At 41.9% G+C, this 15441-nt stretch overlaps 1 pseudogene; it reads left to right on the top strand.

Moving 5' to 3' along the window:
- The first annotated feature begins 5727 nt into the window (after positions 1-5727).
- On the top strand, positions 5728-5931 carry LOC133375965 (small nucleolar RNA U3; annotated as a pseudogene).
- Positions 5932-15441: the final 9510 nt, after the last annotated feature.

Genomic DNA, 15441 nt, shown 5'->3' on the forward strand with positions numbered 1-15441 from the left:
GATCAACTTCAGGAAGGAAAGCCCTCATCCACTGCACCATTTTTTTTTTTTTTGGAACACAACTAGATTGTCCTGTAGTAGAAAAGCATATTTTTCACCTATTGGAGTATGCTATAAGGTACTTTGCCAACACCGTGTATCCATCATCACACCTGTAGAGGCAGTGGTTCAATACATTCTATTCCAAGTTGGAAAGTGTCTCAAATAAATGACTCTAGCAATGACTCCACTTTTGCAGCATTCTGGAGGATGCAGCCGCCTACTGCTGTGGTGCAATACTACCACTACAGATGGCCAGAGGTACTGCAACTACTCAGCAGAGATCAGGTGACACAAGAGGTCAATCAGGTACCACTTCGCCCTATAAAGCTGCTGATTTTGACATGGTTCCCCAGACTAAGCTGCTTTGAGGCTGCCTATTACTGCTTGCCTGCAGACTAGCAGCCCTTCTTGACATCTATAAAGAAAGCTCTCAGTGGTTGTATAACTCACTGGTGTACTCTCTGATGTGGTTTCTGGTGTCAGAAAATGTACTGGCAAGAAAAATAACTTTGATTTATGTCATAGGGTTTTATTGCCTATTCCAAAAATCTTCCATTGTCAATGATAAACATATTTGTAAAAGCCTTTAGACTTGAACTTTAGAAAACAAATCAACAACTCACTGATTTACAGTCTGCTCAATAAATTTGACTTGCATCATGTATTGACACTGCAGGCTGTGTTGCATAACACAGTCAACTGAATGCAAACTCCATATTGCATGGCTTAAGTGCCAAATGAACCACTCAGCAGTAAAAGGGTCATTCATAAAATATTAAGCCATGAATGGAGGAAAGGGGAAGGAAGAGCAAAATTGTGACAATGGTGATAAGGGAAGCAAATAATGGTTGAAATATGATGTCACCAGACATCCATCTTGCTTCTTCATTGTATAGCTTTTGCTGTATGATAAAGATACACTTGGCAGTTAAAAGTTATTTTGTTTCATGGGACCCACCTCTTTTGCTGAATTTATATGTTAAGTTTTGATTGGGATGATTTTACTTGTTTTCACTACCGCAACTGCTTTATCTGTTTTTATCACTGTATATTATATTATTGTAACCCATCCTGGGGCCTGATGGTGAAGGGTGGGTAAGAAATTTTATAAATATAAGTATTGGCTTTTCACAGAAAATCTTTTAGTACATAGATACTTGATGTCCTTTAGTCAGGTGTGAGGAACACCTGGAGGGCAAGAAGTTCCCCACACCCTTTCCCCACAGATTTCTGTGCTTTCCCTGCAATCTTTCCACCTGACCTCACATGAACCAAATACATATATATATTTGCCCCTTTCCCATTCTCTTTCATATCTGTTGTTCCCCATGTCCTGAAGAGGGTGAAGCGGCAGGGAGGTCAGTGTGGTGCAAACACACCAGGAGTGTCAGATTGGCACTGTGCCAACCTCACCACTATTTATTTATTTATTATTTGATTTATATCCTGCCCTTCCTCCCAGCAGGAGCCCATCTAGTCCCTCCTCCTCTTGGTAAGCAACAGAGGTCCACTTGGCAGTAAACTAGTGTAGCCATTCCACCCAGTGAGCCTCTTCTTCATGTAGAGCTTTAAAGGTCAACCTCAGCACTTTGAAGTGGACTCAGAATGCACTGGCAACCAGTGCAATGGTGCAGTGTTGGTGTAATGTGGTCTAACCACCTAGCCACAATAAGCACCTAAGCAGTTGTTTCTAAGTAGTCTTCGAAGGCAGCCTCACATAAACTGCATTACAATAATCTGGCCTCACACACCAAGGCGAGATGTGCTTTCTCAAGGTCTGCTTTCTCATCAACCATCAGGTATCCCCGAAGACGCACCATCACGTATCTCTGCAGATGGCTGAGCCTTTAAAGGTTCATTCATACCATTATTTCAGAATTTACCTAGACATATAATTAATCAAAATTAAAATGTCCATCTGTCAGATTTCAGTAGTGCCAATAGTACCATGATATCTGGACGATAATTGGTGCAGTTTGTAATTGATGCAATAACTGGCTAGTGCATGGGGTCAACATCTCCAGCTGGTGGTTTACTGCCAAGGTACGCCCTGATCCCTGATTGGTGAACCTTTCAGCAATGTTAGCATAAAGTAGCATAATGTAATTTTAACTTCAATTAGACACTTGTTTTACGGATCTAATCCCTCCTAGGGACTTTCTAAGCAGATGGTAGCAGATGTTTTTCAATGATATCTCACATCCGTTGCTTCCCACGAAGTACAATTGGATCTTGGCTCTCTCCCTTGCATCTGTCGCATGCAGAAATATGCCAAAATGTATTGGAAACTACCACTTTTAGATTACACTTAGGTAACAGAACAACTCTATTCAGAGTCTGGAGAATGATTATAGAGTAATGAAAATATGCTCTGCGTTACTGTTTTTACTTACAATTAAATGCATCATTCTTAATAGCGAGAAACAAGCTAATGACAAAATAGAATGTGCTAGCTAGATGCAGTGTTGCCAAAATGCTGGCTTAACTCTTATCTTTTGTCATTCTGATCTCTTGTCAAATCCCATCTCTTCTGTGAAGCTCATTCTTAACGCCTGCAACCCCAATTCCTAGTTGCAATAAAGTATAAGGGCCACAAACTACACATTACATGTAAAACTATGCAACAAAACCTCAATGGCAATTTGTAGTAGAAAAGCAACAAGAGTGAGGGGGTGCTTAACCCTTTCCCACCAATTCCTTGCCCCAACCTCCATTTGCCATAGCAAGTAGGGTTCCAGCCAATCAAACAGATCTGAAACTCTGAAGGAGGAAAGAGATTTGTGGGGAGTGGAGAGAAAAAACAAGAGGCAGGCATAGGGTTATGTCTATGGAGAGGCAAATATGTTAATTTTAGTTTCTCATTTTTCCAATTTTAAATTTGGTTTGTCATAGAATAGTAGAGTTGGAAGGAGACTGAAAGGCCATTAAGTCCCCCTGCTCAATGCAGGAGTCCAAGTTACAGCATACCTAGTAAGTAATTACTAGGTACATCTCCTAGCAACTCTCAGCACCCTTCACTAACTACACTTCCCAGGATTCTTTGGGAGAAGCCATGACTGTCTAAAGTGGAATAAAGGCCTGGTGTGGATGTGGCCAGGGACAGCTTTGGTTTAAATTTGGGTGGGAGACTATATGTGCCTGCTGTAGAATAAAAAGGTGAGGGAAATGCTGAAAAGCAATGATACTGTTCACCATGTTTTCCTTTTGGAAAAGAAAGGGGTTTTCCCTCTGCCCAGTGCCTGCCTGCCTGCTCACCCGGTATTCTCCCCTCCACCTTCCTCCTTCCCCCTACCCTTCCTCCCCTTCCCCGCCCGTCCTCCCGGTCAGTTTCACCTATCCTAAGGCTTGATTGTAGAGGGGTAAATCCCACTGAACTCAAGAAGCATACAAATGATCAAGGCTGCCCTCCCCTCCTCCTTCCTCCTCTCCTTCACCTCCCCATTGTTAAACCACAAGGGTTTTTTGCCTATTAGTGAATATACATTATGACTGGAAGGTCCACGGTTGCAAAACTACAAATCAGGGGCTTATTCAATGGATGATTCATGGATTCTAACTGCCAGGATAGAAGTAACTAATTATTGCCACTGGTGACTTGTATTCTAATTTGTAATTACCTTTCTGTAGACATTCTGCTACCTCTTAATCAATAGTAAACCACAAAAGGGCAAAGCTACTGCAGCAGGGGGAGGGTGATATATCTAGGTTAGGATGACTAAATCTGAGAATCTTCCCTGCAATCTCAGGAAAAGCTTACTCACCCTTTTCTATTACAGAAAGGATCCAGGGGGCCTTTGTTGTAGCATTGTAGGAAATGGAGCATCAAAGGAATAAAACATGGGCATTTTCAATTACTTACTTGCAGAGAGCAGGTGAGTATTGAGATAGGGAGAGATGTCAGCTCTCTCTAAAATAAGGGCATATGTAACTAGGGATGGGAGAGAAATTCACTTAGTTTGCATTTAAAGGCAAACCTACCTAATCCCCACTTTCTGAAATAATATGCAAATCAAAACACAGCCATTCTTCAAAATTTGCACTTCTCCTGATTTTGCAGTGCGGTTCTCCAGCCAAATAATATGAATAAAAGCACATATGCTAGGGTAAAGTGTGCATTAATATGCATATTTTAACAAAAATAACATACAAAACTGAATTGTTTTTGGAGAAATTGATTTTGCAAAAATGTATGTATTAGGCAAAATTGCATACAAACGTGTATATTATGAGAAATGCACACAAAAGGGCCTTTTTAAAAAGGAACTGATATAAAACTATAATTATTATATAAAAAACAGGATTTTGTAGACTATTTCTATAGCAGCTCCTATGAATGCTGTAAAATCATAATTCAAAGTGATGCTTCAACTCTTTTGAGATGACCTACATAGCTGAAGTCAGCACAAACAATATTCATTCTCAATGGGGAAGGTACAAACTGTATTTAAAAACAGTAATGTTGTCATGGTAACACAGCAGGGCTCCATTCAGATTGATCTGCAGACTGGGCAGGAAGGTCTCATCCCAAAAGATTAGACATAAATAAAACCAAGGTGGGCACCCTACCAAGTTGATGAAATGCTTCCACTGTTACAAAGTGTGAACAAGTCCTCCTATGAGATCACTGGAAAGTTACAGATTGACCAATTATGCAAATGAGGCAGTATGATGCCTTTTGGTCTTCCTTCCCACCAACCCCCACACAGCCTTCAGCATCATGTCACCCAGTAAAAAGGGGAATGTAGGTGCATGATTGTTTGTAGAAGTTGAGTGTTCCATTGATACAAATCAGAGCCAGTTCCAGAGGACTGCAAGACAGGGCATTTGCCAGGGCCCCAAGACCAGCAGAGGGCCTACTGCCCTAACAGTGCTACCATGTCCACTTTGCACAGAGTATCCAAGATCAGATGCAGTGTAAGTGAATTCCTGCCTCTCCCAGGTTGCATGTCCCACTTTTTCCAGGTTGGTGTGTGCGCACTTATTGAGGGTGCTATGTCTCCCTCCCAGGGAAGGGGAGGCTCAACTGGCCCAGGATCCACTGGATCCCATGCAGCCCCACTGCTGTCATATGACAGCATCAGGCCTGATCTAGGCCCAACTGCTGCACCAGATCTCACTGGCACAATTATTTTCCTGTTGCCACCTTGCTGGTTGTGGGAGCAGCAGGCCGGTGGATGCGGCAGTGGTCCTGTCACTCTCTTAAGCGCTATCTGGTCTGGGTGTCTCCTCTTCTACTACTTTCAAGGCACACAGGTCTTCAGCAACTCCAGGAAAGATGGGGTGGGGCTCAGTTCCTAGCATCTCTGCTTGACAGCTACTAATGAATCAGGAATCCTACTGCTGATGAAATGGACTATAGTTCATGAATAAAATGTAAATGTACTGCCTTCAAGTCAATTCCGACTTATGGCGACCCTATGAATAGGTTTTCATGAGGCTGAGAGGCAGTGACTGTCCCAAGGTCACCCAGTGAGCATCATGGCTGTGTGGGGATTCAAACCCTAGTCTCCCAGGTCATAGTCCAACACCTTAACCACTACAACACACTGGCTTGCACAATAATAAAATTTGTTAGTCTTTAAGGTGCTGTAAGACTCTTTGTGATTTGCTGACATGGTTACTTCATTGATAGCTTGGAAAGTAATGCACAGTAGTGGCTTGTCAAGTCTCCAGTACCACTACTTCAGTGCCTTGCTGTCAAGGACCATTTCTAAAGAGAGAGACTTGAGGTGTGATTGAAGGAGGCTTGCTCACCATGATGATTAGTTAGTAAGCTTCCATCTGAGGTTGAAGCATGCAAAAACTGTTTCCGTAAATGCCTTTATGGCTTTTGATGACTATTCTGTTCTTTTCTGAATAACACTGGATTGGAAACTTTTTTTTAGTGGTTTGCCCTTTATTATTGTGGCTCATTTAACGCTTTCTTTATGGCGTATAGATCATCCATAAATTTGTCATTTTCCTATAAATGCATAACTTTCAGCTTTATTGTGATTATGAGGCAGAAGACTTTAATATATCAAAGTTGGGCCTTCCCCCAAATTGTAGCTGATACTTTTATACAATATGCCTGTTTTCCTTGTGTTTCTTTATCCTGAGGATTTTTAGAAAATGCCAATCTAACCGAAATTAGTGTTGTTCTTTTCCAAACATTTTGCACCTAGAAATTCGTCTGCCTGAACAACAGGTTTGAGTAGATTGCTTTTACTCATTTAGCATTTAAAAGAATGACTGTTTCTCTGTATTGGCTCTATCCTGGTGCATTTGCACAGTGTTGACCTCTGTCATCTGGTCTCTCCCACTCTCCTGCCCAGTAAGCGACAGTAGTGACCCACCTGCTGGGAGGGCAGGTAAGCACCACTGCCCCACATCACCTTTCACTATTTGATAGCTTTAGCCATTATTTGAAGTCGCATTATCTGTTTTATGTTTTGCAGAGCCTTACTCCAAAGGAGGTAGAGTCTGCAGCTGTACATCTATGAGCTTGAATGTTCTAGTATTACCCTCTTTGTTTTCACCCTATATATTTGGGTTGAGAGAGCTTTTTGGCAGGTTTGATTTGCAACCTTTCCCTGTACTTTAGGATGAGTATTCTGCTCTAGACTGCCCAGCTTTTCCTGCAGCATAGTTAATATATTTCCTGCTTTCCCTTACTGGCAGACTAGCAAGAGAGGATATTAAACCTTCTGCCAGCTCTGAACAATATGGCAACTCCATACCTAAATGCTTTGGGTTGGCCTTGCTTCCATCTGTAAGGAATTGAGTTATCTTAGGGATGTATCCAACTATATTTTACTCAGAATAGACCCACTGAAATTAATGGACCTAAGTTAGTAATATTAATTCATTTCAGTGGGTCTGCTCAGAGTAGGTCTAGCATTGAATACAACCCTTGGAATTTTTGTAGATAATTTATGATGTTCCAGGAGGGAGTATGAGCGGTTCATCTTAGTAAGATCTGTACCTAGATCTGTACCCACCTGCTCAGGTGGAAGTCAGGATGTTTTCCCTTCTACATTGTCCTTTCTGAGCAATAGCAGAGATCCGACTACCGTGTCTTCAAAATGCAGAAACAGGGAACATCGCTTTCTGAATTAATTGCGCTTTCATTTCCATCATTAAGGACAGCATCATTTTAGTTAGAAGAATTCTCAGGGGTTGTCCATTATCTGTGATCCTCTTAACTAATTTTAGATCTATATTGTTCAATAAAGGGCCCAGCAATAACCTTAGAAGCCTTTTAGCTCAGAACAGGAAACCCCAATTGGGAAGTGAACCCCTGTAAGGATGTATCTGAACCACACCATCACATGGTTTCGATAATACACTTAGTTTTGACTGAAAGTTCTCACTTCTTTGATTTTAGTTGAATCAGTGCAGGGTTTTGGATTACTCCTTTTGGGTGCTTGCAGTATTGGTAGATACATGGTGAAAATAGCATCCAGCAACCAAATGTTCCCATTTCCCAACAACAACTCAGTGGTTCTCAAACTTTTCCCCCCACAGACCAGCTGAAAATTGCTGAGGGCCTTGGCAGACCACTTAATGATTTTTCTGCCTATTGTAGCAATTGTATTTTTATTGCATCTTTCATTTCTTACATATATTCTATGGCATTCGAATTATAATACAATAAAATCCAATGTAAGGAATAAAAATACAATTAAAAATTGATATATGTGTCATCTCCCATCTTCAGACACAAATCCACAGACATGCCATGCACCACCAGAATGAAGCTCACCGAGCACTGGTGGTCCATGGACCACAGTTTGGAACCCCCTGGTCTATTTTTAAATGCTTCAGACTATCTGGCTGGTTAGCAGACATTGTTTTCCAAGCAGTTCCACTTTTTCTTTTGGGATCTGCTGTTACCAGTTTGGAGAGAACATAAGAACATAAGAAGAGCCTGCTGGATCAGGCCAGTGGCCCATCTAGTCCAGCATCCTGTTCTCACAGTGGCCAACCAGGTGCCTGGGGGAAGCCCGCAAGCAGGACCCGAGTGCAAGAACACTCTCCCCTCCTGAGGCTTCCGGCAACTGGTTTTCAGAAGCATGCTGCCTCTGACTAGGGTGGCAGAGCACAGCCATCATGGCTAGTAGCCATTGATAGCCCTGTCCTCTATGAATTTGTCTAATCTTCTTTTAAAGCCATCCAAGCTGGTGGCCATTACTGCATCTTGTGGGAGCAAATTCCATAGTTTAACTATGCGCTGAGTAAAGAAGTACTTCCTTTTGTCTGTCCTGAATCTTCCAACATTCAGCTTCTTTGAATGTCCACGAGTTCTAGTATTATGAGAGAGGGAGAAGAACTTTTCTCTATCCACTTTCTCAATGCCATGCATAATTTTATACACTTCTATCATGTCTCCTCTGACCCGCCTTTTCTCTAAACTAAAAAGCCCCAAATGCTGCAACCTTTCCTCGTAAGGGAGTCGCTCCATCCCCTTGATCATTCTGGTTGCCCTCTTCTGAACCTTTTCCAACTCTATAATATCCTTTTTGAGATGAGACGACCAGAACTGTACACAGTATTCCAAATGCGGCCGCACCATAGATTTATACAACGGCATTATGATATCGGGTGTTTTATTTTCAATACCTTTCCTAATTATTGCTAGCATGGAATTTGCCTTTTTCACAGCTGCCGCACACTGGGTTGACATTTTCATCATGCTGTCCGCTACAACCCCGAGGTCTCTCTCCTGGTCGGTCACCGCCAGTTCAGACCCCATGAGCGTATATGTGAAATTCAGATTTTTTGCTCCAATATGCATAATTTTACACTTGTTTATATTGAATTGCATTTGCCATTTTTCCGCCCATTCACTCAGTTTGGAGAGGTCTTTTTGGAGCTCTTCGCAATCCCTTTTTGTTTTAACAACCCTGAACAATTTAGTGTCGTCAGCAAACTTGGCCACTTCACTGCTCACTCCTAATTCTAGGTCATTAATGAACAAGTTGAAAAGTACAGGTCCCAATACCGATCCTTGAGAGACTCCACTTTCTACAGCCCTCCATTGGGAGAACTGTCCCTTTATTCCTACTCTCTGCTTTCTGCTTCTTAACCAATTCCTTATCCACAAGAGGACCTCTCCTCTTATTCCATGACTGCTAAGCTTCCTCAGAAGTCTTTGGTGAGGTACCTTGTCAAACGCTTTTTGAAAGTCTAAGTACACTATGTCCACTGGATCACCTCTATGTATATGCTTGTTGACACTCTCAAAGAATTCTAATAGGTTACTGAGACAGGACTTTCCCTTGCAGAAGCCATGCTGGCTCTGCTTCAGCAAGGCTTGTTCTTCTATGTGCTTAGTTAATCTAGCTTTAATAATACTTTCTACCAGTTTTCCAGGGACAGAAGTTAAGCTAACTGGCCTGTAATTTCCGGGATCCCCTCTGGATCCCTTTTTGAAGATTGGCGTTACATTTGCCACTTTCCAGTCCTCAGGCACGGAGGAGGACCCAAGGGACAAGTTACATATTTTAGTTAGCAGATCAGCAATTTCACATTTGAGTTCTTTGAGAACTCTCGGGTGGATGCCATCCGGGCCCGGTCATTTGTCAGTTTTTATATTGTCCATTAAGCTTAGAACTTCCTCTCTCGTTACCACTATTTGTCTCAGTTCCTCAGAATCCCTTCCTGCAAATGTTAGTTCAGGTTCAGGGATCTGCCCTATATCTTCCACTGTGAAGACAGATGCAAAGAATTCATTTAGCTTCTCTGCAATCTCCTTATCGTTCTTTAGTACACCTTTGACTCCCTTATCATCCAAGGGTCCAATCGCCTCCCTAGATGGTCTCCTGCTTTGAATGTATTTATAGATTTTTTTGTTGTTGGTTTTTATGTTCTTAGCAATGTGCTCCTCAAAATCTTTTTTAGCATCCCTTATTGTCTTCTTGCATTTCTTTTGCCAGAGTTTATGTTCTTTTTTATTTTCTTCATTCGGACAAGACTTCCATTTTCTGAAGGAAGACTTTTTGCCTCTAAGAGCTTCCTTGACTTTGCTCGTTAACCATGCTGGCATCTTCTTGGCCCTGGCGGTCCCTTTTCTGATCTGCGGTATGCACTCCAGTTGAGCTTCTAATATAGTGTTTTTAAACAACTTCCAAGCATTTTCCAGTGATGTGACCCTCTGGACTTTGTTTTTCAGCTTTCTTTTTACCAATCCCTTCATTTTTGTGAAGTTTCCTCTTTTGAAGTCAAATGTGACCGTATTGGATTTTCTTGGCAATTGGCCAGTTACATGTATGTTTAATTTAATAGCACTGTGGTCACTGCTCCCAATCGGTTCAACAACACTTACAGAGTTTGTCTTGTATTGTTTTCCCCTCCTCCTTATACCCAGGAGGTATTTCCCCATGCATCCCCAGTAGGGTGTGAACCTGCTGGTCAAAGTAGACCCAAGCTAATGGCATTAAATTCAGTTCACCACATTTCTGTAGCACTTTGCATTAAAAAAAAACCCTCAAGAAAATCCTACCACATGTTAAGTTGAATTTCTCCTAATAAACACATTTTTGAATGCAGTTTTGACTAATGTACACATTTTTACAAGCAATATCTCTTAACAGAATGCATTTTGTGTGTTATTTTCACTGGTATATTCATTTTTATGCACACTTCCCCCTAATATAGGCATTTTTTGTAACCATTGGTTGGACCATTGCATTGCAAAATTTGGGTAAGTGCAAATTTCAAATGATGACTTGTGTTTTTCATATTCTTTTGGATAGGTTTGGCTTTTAATGTGAACTGAATCTTCCCCCATCCCTGCTTCTTGTGCATGGCTTTGCGCTCATGACAGAGACTTACACTTCCTGGGAAGCACTTAGGATGGCAGTGGAGCAAGCTGCTCAGAGCTCAGCATATCCAAACCATTTCCCTTCTCCTATCAGTTCCTCCCTCTCTTCCTCCAGCCAAGCTGTGACTGTACCTGTGTGTGTAGCAAACAAGCACTCATGGGTTACAAACACACCACCATACATTTAAAGCACGTCGAAAGCACATCCCCTTCCTAAAAGAATCCTGGGAACTGTAGTTTACCCCTTACAGAGCTGCAATTCCCAGCACCCTTAACAGCAATTCCCAGGATTCTTTAAGGGGGGGGAGTGCTTTAAATGTATGCTGTGTATGCAGCCAGAGGCTTAGCCAGTCCAAGCAAAAACCTTTTTACCCTCTCTCCTTCCCTCCAAGACACTTAGGGTCACTCTGCCTGGATAGGGCAAAAGAGCTGGGCTGAACCAAAGCAAGCAGGTATTCAAGAACAATGTGCTTTAAAATGTAAATGTACTGCCTTCAAGTCGATTCCGATTTATGGCGACCCTATGAATAGAGTTTTCATGGTAAGCAGTATTCCGAGGGGGTTTACCATTGCCTTCCTCTGAGGCTGAGAGGCAGTGACTGGCACAAGGTCACCCAGTGAGCTTCATGGCTGTGTGGTGACCCTCCCACTGTCAATGAGGAAGAATCTTGCAGTGTTAAAAAGAATGATGGGGCTCACCGCTTGGATTATATGCAAAAGTGAGCAGTATTAGGGCACAGTGACTCAGCTTATAGAGTGCAGTTGTTTCTTGAGTTGGCTCTGGAAAAGTAACAGTAAGTGCACAATCAGCTACTGTGTGCACCAGTCTTTGGATTATACATGGACGTGTGTTGTTGACAAAAGGTCAGAATTTGAAGAACTCGCATCATCTTCATAATAGATAGATAGAACTTTACAGTCAGGCAGCATAAAACAGGTAATGCTTATTCAAGTTTTTACAGCTGCTGATGAGAGCACTGTATACCTTTATTGGGTTATAAGGCTATATAAAATAAATTACCAGGTGCAAAAACTGAGAGTTCAAAGGGCCTGGGCATTTTAAAATCTAAAGTTGAAATCAAAGTTGTAGCTTACCCTTGCATAAATGAAAGGATTTCAAATAGCTCTGGCTGGAAGTCATGCGGGATCACACAAATAATCGAACAGTTGTACATTGAAGAGAATAATACTCATTACTCTCCCAAAGAACATGCAATAGATAAAAGACTTTAAAACAGATTGTTAGTTTCCAGTTGTTTAATGAAATCAGCAACTTGCAGTTTACTTTGTGGAGCAGCTGGGCTAGGCTCACTAAAGATCCTGTGGAAACTTACCTAGGAGTAAACCCCCTTGAACACAGTGGGCGATATCCAATGTTAGTCATAGAGTAGACCTAGTGAAATCAATGGACTTAAGTAACTCAACAGCACTGATTTTAATGGGTCTACTCGATGACTAACATTGGATATCATCCAGAGTGACTTAGCGGAAATTGAAATGAAATGAATCTTTAAACTTAGTGGAGTAAACACTCAGAGTACCCCAGTTGCTTTCTAAAACAGGGTTTCTCCTAGACAGGGATGGTGTGATCTGTGTAAATGCTACAGTAGTCAGGGCCGGTGGGAGGCATGGCCCAAGTGGGCCCTGGCTGAGGGCCCACAACCTAACAGGGGTCCACTGTCCCAAGCTGACCTGACACTACAGCTTATGTTGCCACTACCGCCCTCCACCTCCCCATCAGGAAAAAAGCATCTTCTGCCTGCCCAGTACTCTTTCTTTCTAGGCTTCTAGATTTCTTTACCATCCACCTTACTACTCACAGGAGCTGAGTCACTCTCACTGAGTTGGGGCTTCATGTCGGAAACTGCTTATTCCTCTGTTGTGTGTATGTCTCATAAAGGAGAGCACACGTTCTCTCTGTGTTGAGCCAAATTGGTTGCTCATTGCAAGGTTAGCAATCTTTTCTTTCTTCCAGCCCTACTCGGAAGGAAGCCCTTTGATTTGCAGGTGGGAGCAGGAGGTGTTGCACTTTCTTGGAATTTGTATAAGTAGTAAGCATTATGCAAGTAAACAAGCAACCCCGCAAAGAACTTATAGAAAGGGGGAGAGACAAGCACACTCTACACAATGTTTCACTGTGACTTATTGTCTTGTTTTTACACAAGGTTGTTTGCAGTGTTGGCACTTTAAAATAAATAAAAATATTTACAAAAAAACCTCACCAATTTTTGATGCTACTGCATCAAAGTTATGAGTGAGATAATGATTGGATAAGTGTTCTCTGCTTTTTGTCAAAGTTTTTGTGAACCCAAGTCTGTAGTATGCTTTTGTCTCTGTCCCTGCTGCTCAACAAATGGAGAAGTGCAAGGCAATTGTTTTAATATTCATTTGTTAATTTGTATTATATATGCATTTGTATTGTAGTTTTGTTGTATATTTTTATATTTGCTGTTTTATCTTCTGTACACCACTTAGAGATTTGTATATACATTAAGCAGTATAGAAATGGCTTAAATAATAATAACAAAGCTATACTAGAAACTCCAGATGCCCTTTTCAAAATGTTTTCCCTATTCTTAAGTTCTGGTAGTGATATCTTTCAAATGGGAAGGATTTGCAGATAATATTGTTATGGGTTTGGGGTTGAGATGGATGATTTCTGAGTCCCCTTCTTGCCTCTGATATGGAACCCTTCACCTGGAGGTGAGAAACCCGCTCTGCTGACCAGATGAATCTCCTTTGTTAGTCTAATAGAGTGACCAGGTGAGTTAATGGGCCTATTAAGTGCCCATTAACTGGTGAATAAGCCAGGGAGATCCTATTGAAACTCTTCAGGAGAGCCCCCCCTTCCTGAGGCCAAGTGGTGGCATGCGTTTTTAGCTGAGTCGGAGGAAAGGGGGAGGCAGGCAGAGAGGCTGGCTCTCTGCACCATGGCTTAAGGGTGCTTCCTGTAAGCCTGATGGAAAATGCAAGATCTATTCGACTGCTGATGCTTTGAACCCCTCCATATCAAGCTCAGGTTGGAATGTGGGTAAATAAATAAGCCATATTTCATAAAGACACCATGGCCTCCGCTGACAACCTTTCCAAGGAAACCAAACCCCTGGGTAAGCGCAGGTACCCCTGGAGATCTCTCACCGCTTGGAGATTAGGGTGGCACGCAACAATATGAAACTGCCTTTTATCAAATCCAACCATTCGCATACCTAACCCAGTGCTGTCCACTACCCAGGCTTGCTTTTAAATTTGTTCACAAATGACCTGGAGATATAAGTGGGCACTGAGGTGGCCAAGTTTACTGCTGATGACACTCTGTTGTTTAGGGTGGTTAAAACTAAAAGGGGTTACAAAGAACATTGAACCAGATTTGCCATTTTAATGCTCATTCACCCAGTTTTGAGAGATGCTTTTAATCTCTCAAAACTGGGTGAATGAGCATTAAAATGGCAAATCTGGTTCAATGTAAGCAAGTGTAAGATGATGTATGTTGGGACAAAAATCCTAATTTCACCCATACGCTGATGGTACTTGTCACCCACCCTCTTTTAAAAATACTGTAAATAAATTTAAACCCCATCAGATCTGCCTGCTTGCAGTCAGTAGTGGTGGCAGCTTTTACCCCAAGACCGTTTTCCTCTCCCCTCCATGAAATGATAGCAAAGTCCAACTGGATCTTTTCCTCTTCTTCCCTCCTCCCTTACCCACATCCCTCAAAAAGCTAATCTAGAAACTCCGTATTTTTCCGATTCTTGAATTTTGGTATTCCAAATGAGGATTGGCAGAGGCCAGTCTAGCTCATAATTGTCTAGGCTGAATGGCAGTGGCTTTCCAGAGTTTCAGACAGGAAATACTCTCAGCCCTACCTGGACTTGCCAGGGATTGAACAAGGGAACTTTTGCATGCTTATATGCACATTTTCTGTTTACATCTAAGTTGGGGCTCAAGTTCTATATCTGACAGTGCAATCCTATGTATATGTCTACTCGGATGGAAGTCCCTATGAATCTGTTTTATTTATTCATTCAGTTTATATCACACCCTTCCTCCCAATGGAGCCCAGGATGGCTGGTAAGTGTGCACAGGATTAAGTTGTATCTCTTTAAATTATATGGCTGACAAAGCAATTAAAGACACTTAATGCAATACTAAAGTTTGTGTTGTTTTTCTTTGACAATAAGTGGTTGTCACATTGGTCAAAATTTGTTTTAATTTAAAGGGGAAGAGTCAAGATGGGGGTGTGGTTTAAGAATGAAAGGATGGGGCCAAAGGGCCCTCTGGTATCCTGTGCCCAGTGGCCCCAAGAAACCTGGAGCCGGCCCTGCTGGGAAATATTCTGTGAGAGGAATTGGGGTCTCCTCACAACTCTAAGCACCCTTTACATACTACACTTCCCTTGATTCTTTGTGGGAAGTCATGGTTGTTCAAGCGGTATAATAGTGTTTTAAATGCATGGTGTGGATATTGCCATTCTCTCCTCCATTTCAGTAGCCTCTTTCTAAGAACTGTCCTTGCAACCAGATTAATTTCCAGTACTGGATTCCTGACTGAGGTGAAGCAAGGAGTGGAATCTGCACCTATTTATGTGTTCCTTTAGT

This window comes from Rhineura floridana, chromosome 1, assembly GCF_030035675.1.
Source record: "Rhineura floridana isolate rRhiFlo1 chromosome 1, rRhiFlo1.hap2, whole genome shotgun sequence".
NCBI lineage: Eukaryota > Metazoa > Chordata > Lepidosauria > Squamata > Rhineuridae > Rhineura > Rhineura floridana.